Source organism: Ranitomeya imitator, chromosome 8 (assembly GCF_032444005.1).
Source record: "Ranitomeya imitator isolate aRanImi1 chromosome 8, aRanImi1.pri, whole genome shotgun sequence".
Lineage (NCBI taxonomy): Eukaryota > Metazoa > Chordata > Amphibia > Anura > Dendrobatidae > Ranitomeya > Ranitomeya imitator.
This window is the reverse complement of record NC_091289.1, coordinates 30,335,376-30,341,375: the sequence shown is the minus strand read 5'-3', so window position 1 is coordinate 30,341,375 and position 6,000 is coordinate 30,335,376. Positions and strand designations below refer to the sequence as shown.

At 42.2% G+C, this 6,000-nt stretch overlaps 1 protein-coding gene across 3 annotated transcripts in view; it reads left to right on the top strand.

Moving 5' to 3' along the window:
• The first annotated feature begins 822 nt into the window (after positions 1–822).
• Positions 823–6,000, top strand: part of ABHD6 (abhydrolase domain containing 6, acylglycerol lipase) — a 29,297-nt gene continuing 24,119 nt past the window's right edge. Inside the window, exon 1 of one of the 3 annotated variants that reach the window (XM_069736651.1) lies at positions 823–984. The gene's annotated coding sequence lies outside the window, so the exon portion shown is untranslated. Of the gene's footprint in view, positions 1,029–6,000 lie in introns of all 3 variants that reach the window. The other 2 variants (XM_069736654.1, XM_069736656.1) reach the window with 2 other exon arrangements.

The window sequence follows — 6,000 nt, the reverse complement described above, 5'->3', positions numbered from 1 at the left end:
ATGTGAACCTAGCCTTATACTCATCTCTGGTGCTGGTGTCACTCCAGTGGTGTCGGCACTGGCTCTCCCGAGGCTCCCGTGACATTATATCACGCAATCCCTGAGGCCAATCCATGCTGGCTTCACTCTTCCCTCCTTTGGACGGTTCACCTATATCCGGAGGGAGAGATAGAAGCTGTAGGGATCGCGATCCCCGGCAGAAGCATTGCCGGAACGACGCAGTCACCGGAGGTGAGTACAGGTGTTACTATTTTACTAAGGGGGACACATAGGGATTCAGAAGTAGTTGTTCGAGCAGTAGACAATCCCTTTAAATAAATTGCAAAGCGTTAAAAAAATAAAACTGCAACTAAAAAGAACATTGGAACTGCAGAATGGCTGTTTTTCATTCCCGTCGCCTGCCAAAAAAATATTTAACAAAAAGGTATCAGAAAATCGTATAAGCCCCAAAATGGTGGTGATAAAAATAACCAACTCTACAGATCGAAAAATAAAATAAAAAAAGGCGCATAGGAAAATATAAAAAAAGAGAAGGACCTTGGAGGCAGCCATTTATATAGTTAATTACATGCTCCCCACATGGCAAATTGAGCTCTGCTACATTGTATTTAGATTGTGAGCCCCATCGGGGACAGCGATGACAATGTGTGCAAACTGTAAAGCGTTGCGGAATATGTTATCGCTATATAAAAAACAATACAGATGATTATTATTATTGTGTGAGGAGGCTGCACAGTGCTGGGAGCTGCTGCACAGACACATCACATGCACAGCCCGGGCTCCCTACACAGAGGAACCAGCGCTGCTTCCCGCAGTGTCACTGCCATCTAGTGGCGGTCTGCGGCAATTTCGGTCGGCGCACTCACTGCTGTCGCTGCTCTTCTGATCTGATCCATCGCCTTTAATGAGAGTGCGGCAGTTCCGGGTGTGATCCAGCAGTGAGATCCCGGCACCAGCTGGAGGATCCTCCGGAGCCAGGGCCGGGTAGGTGATCGGTCCCTCCTGCCTCCCTCCTGGCCGTGTAGGAGGTGATTGCTGGCTGTCACTTTGTATCATGTCAGTGTCACATTGTGCTACATTGTATCACTGCTCCTTCATCATCCTCCTGCCCCTTTCACAAGGTTTCCTGCTCCATCATTCTGGTATATGTCACCATGTGTCACCATTGAGTAAAACCTCTGCTGTCCGGCTGTCGCTTGTCCCAATTCGTGACGTATCGTTGTCCGTCAGCAGCCGTCATTCGCGGTCACCGGTATTCCGCCAAAGAGGATGCGCTCATCTATCCAGAGCGGAAAAATAAGGAGAAATATCAGAATTGTAGTTTAAAAATAGGCGGAATATTGGGCATTTTACTAGCACTATTATTTTTATTTTTTTTCTATTTTTCCCTCTTTTTTTATTTATTGATAATATTTTTTTTATTTTTTTTTCTATTTTTCCCTCTTTTTTTATTGATATATTTATTTCTCTTTTCACCTTCATGGTCTAAAATGGAGAAAATACAGTTCATGGATCTGACATTGGAGCGCAGGCGATCTGTCGAGCCGTCTAATAGTGGAGGTTTTTTTTCTACCATATTATTATTATATTAATATATTATATTCTACCATATTATAGTGTATTATTAGACAGTATATATATATTCTGGGCCGGCTCCAGGGCCTCTTTTCTCTTTCTATTTTTCCTCCTACCCTGCAAGAACTCTGTTATTTTTGCTCTATGAGTTTTTATTTTTGTTGTTGTTTTTATCCCTATTTTTGGGGTCCATACAATTTTTTTGCTTTTTTTTTTATTCCTCTTTAATCTTTTTTTTTTCTTGTATGGGAAGGGGTGGGGGGGATAGTAATTCTGCCATTTGTATTTTTTTTTTTGTTTACCATATGGAATAATATTTTATTAGTTTGGACAATTAGCTTGGGCCCGATACGTTGATTTTTATTTTATTCTTTAGATTTTAATAATGTTTAAAAAAAAAAAAGAGGGCAATATGCACTTATGTACATAAATAGATATAGATATATATGAATGTTTCGACAATAGAGGGTGAACTTTTTATATTTATTTCACTAAATATATATAAATGTTTGTAAAATAAATATACAAAAGTTCACCCTCTATTGTTGAAATATTGCAGAATCTTAAAAATCCGCAGGTAAAATGCACTGCGTTTTACCTGCGGATTTACCGCGGATTTTTTTGCGTTCTTTGTGTGGATTTCACCAGCGTTTTTACACCTGCGGATTCCTATTAAGGAATAGGTGTAATGCGCTGTGGAATCCGCACAAAGAATTGACATGCTGCGGAAAATACACCGCATTTCCGCGCAGTATTTTCCGCACCATGGGCACTGCGGATTTGGTTTTCCATAGGTTTACATGGTACTGTACACCGCATGGAAAACTGCGTCAAATCCGCTGCGTGTGCACATAGCCTAAGACTGCTGCGACTGGAGCTCGCTCTGATTGCAGCAGTTAGAGTCAGGTGCCGACTGTTCAACATAACTGGAGCAGGCTCAGCTTCTGACCCTACTCTGCACATGCCCAGTGAACCCCGACACATGCACAGGTGTACATATATAATGTTACTATATCTATATTATTATACAATATAAGTATTTATTAATGGGGTGCAGGACAGATGAAGTGTTTACAGGCCTCATTCATGCTGCAGAGCTGTAATCATAGAGACTGTAATGAGGCACCCAAAGTCCATGCAGTTTTACACTAAGGAGACATAGGGACTTTATGTACTGCCATATAGTGCCTCCATACTGTGCTATATTGCAGAGATATTCTCCCATAGTAACTAGTGATGAGCGAATGTGGTCGGATAAGGTGTTATCTGAGCATGCTCGGGTGCTAGCATGCTCGAATAATATGTTCGAGTTCCTGCACCTGCATATCTTGCGGCTGTTCGACAGGCAATCCCTGCATGTGTTGCGGCTGTCAAACAGCCGTGGGGACTCAAATATCATTCGAGCACGCCAAAGACACTCGGTTACTACACAAACATGCTCAGATAACACCTTATCCACGCATGTTCACCCATCACTAGTAATAACATACTAATGTGGCGTCTGATGGCACCATACTTTACATCTGACTGAGGTAACCTCTGTGTGATATGATGAGATCATATGTCCGTACAATCGGGCCCCATAAACTTCTATTGTTTTCTTATTACACTCCCATCTGCCACAATTTTTATTCAGACCCCCATTCATTTAGTTGGAGCCCACCATTATTATTTTTTTTTTTAATAATGTAAAGGGGGGATTCTGTCCTAGATTAAGCCACGTTCACACATTCAGTATTTGGTGAATTTTTACCTCAGAATTTAGAAGCCAAAACCAGGAGCGGATGATAAATACAGACGTGGCGACGCCGTCTCTCTTAGGCCGGGATCACACATGTGAGAAATACGTCCGAGTCTCGCACGGTAATACTCGGCATTGCCGCCGTCTCTCTGGAGCTATGCAGCCTCACGCTCCACTCCTGAGTGACGGCGGCAATGCCGGGTATTACCGTGCGAGACTCGGACGTATTTCTCACATGTGTGATCCCGGCCTTACACTTTTCTTCTTATTGTCCCACTCTTGGTTTTGGCTTAGAAATACTGAGGTAAAAAACTCAGAAAATACTGAACGTGTGAACGTGGCCCAAGTGAGAAAATCTAAATCTGCATATTGGAGCTATGCCATCTCTATTTCTTGTCTTACCGCCCCCAAAAATGGAAAAAAGGCAATAAAGGCTCAGTATTGGCACCTGCTTACTTATAATTAATGACTAACCCTAAAGTCCATGGTCATGGTAAAGGGTGTGCCAACACACGTCGCCGCTGGCAGTTTACTGATATAGGCTGCCGTCACACTATCATTATTTGGTCAGTATTTTACCTCAGTATTTCTCAGCCAAAACCAGGAGTGGAACAATTAGAGGAAAAGTATGATAGAAACATACGCACCACTTCTACATTTATCACCCACTCCTGGTTTTGGCTGAGAAATACTGATGTAAAATACTGACCAAATACTGCTAGTGTGACGGCAGCCATATAGGGATGACTTTAGCCCCTTCAGCGGATCCATAGTGTGTCCCCAATAGCTGTGATTATCCTCAGGTTTATGTAGAGTGCACAGCCATTGGGGTCTTTCATGGTCGGCTGGTATCTTGCACATGAAAAGTCATCTGACTACCCGGTCTGTCATCGCATTGAAGTACAATATTACCGTTTGGATATTCTCGGCAGGACATGCATTACATTTCTTGAAATCCCATGTACTACACTGGTACTATAAACCACAATGGACTTTCTATCAATAAATTGCATTGTTTTCTCCTTAGGCTATGTTCACACGCTGCGGATTTTGCTGCGGATCTGCAGCATTTCCGCAGCGGTTTCCCATGCGTTTACAGTACACTGTAAACCTATGGGAAACGCAATCCGCAGATCCGGAAAAAAACGCTTGGAAACGCAGCGGTTTACATTCCGCAGCATGTCAATTCTTTGTGCGGAATCCCGCAGCGGTTTTACACCTGCTCCATAATAGAAAACCGCAGGTGTAAAACCACAGTGGAATCCACACAAAAACCGCAGGAAAAACGCAGTGTTTTTGCCCTGCGGATTTATCAAATCAAAGACCATTTCTACGTGTGCACATACCCTTATACTCGTTAGATTAATGTCAGCTGATCCTGACAATTTTGGCACCATTCACATTAGGGTCCCCACACACATTAGATGAAAATTGACCAAACGCTTCGCTATCAACAGGACCAGCAGATCATCAGACATATATGGGGGGCATACGGACTCTCCCTAGACAGGTTTATGTTTAGGAAAAATTTTAACTTTAAAAAAAGATATATTTTTTTTTAATTTCTATTTTATTTTTTTTACATTTTTTATTAGTTTCCTTAGCAGACTTGAACCTACAATCACTATTATTGCAATACAGACTGGACCTCGTAGAAATAATAACATGGCAGACCCGCAAGCCATGGTAATCCATTGACCGAGTCCATCAGATGGCGTGGGGAAGATGGTTTCAGCCTTTCAAATGCAAATCTGCCAAACTACCCCTCTTTTTCACCAAACATAAATGGCAAAATAATAATAGTAACATAACATAGTAACATAGTAACATAGTTAGTAAGGCCGAAAAAAGACATTTGTCCATCCAGTTCAGCCTATATTCCATCATAATAAATCCCCAGATCTACGTCCTTCTACAGAACCTAATAATTGTATGATACAATATTGTTCTGCTCCAGGAAGACATCCAGGCCTCTCTTGAACCCCTCGACTGAGTTCGCCATCACCACCTCCTCAGGCAAGCAATTCCAGATTCTCACTGCCCTAACAGTAAAGAATCCTCTTCTATGTTGGTGGAAAAACCTTCTCTCCTCCAGACGCAAAGAATGCCCCCTTGTGCCCGTCACCTTCCTTGGTATAAACAGATCCTCGGAGAGATATTTGTATTGTCCCCTTATATACTTATACATGGTTATTAGATCGCCCCTCAGTCGTCTTTTTTCTAGACTAAATAATCCTAATTTCACTAATCTATCTGGGTATTGTAGTTCTCCCATCCCCTTTATTAATTTTGTTGCCCTCTTTTGTACTCTCTCTAGTTCCATTATATCCTTCCTGAGCACCGGTGCCCAAAACTGGACACAGTACTCCATGTGCGGTCTAACTAGGGATTTGTACAGAGGCAGTATAATGCTCTCATCATGTGTATCCAGACCTCTTTTAATGCACCCCATGATCCTGTTTACCTTGGCAGCTGCTGCCTGGCACTGGCTGCTCCAGGTAAGTTTATCATTAACTAGGATCCCCAAGTCCTTCTCCCTGTCAGATTTACCCAGTGGTTTCCCGTTCAGTGTGTAATGGTGATATTGATTCCTTCTTCCCATGTGTATAACCTTACATTTATCATTGTTAAACCTCATCTGCCACCTTTCAGTCCAAGTTTCCAACTTATCCAGATCCATCTGT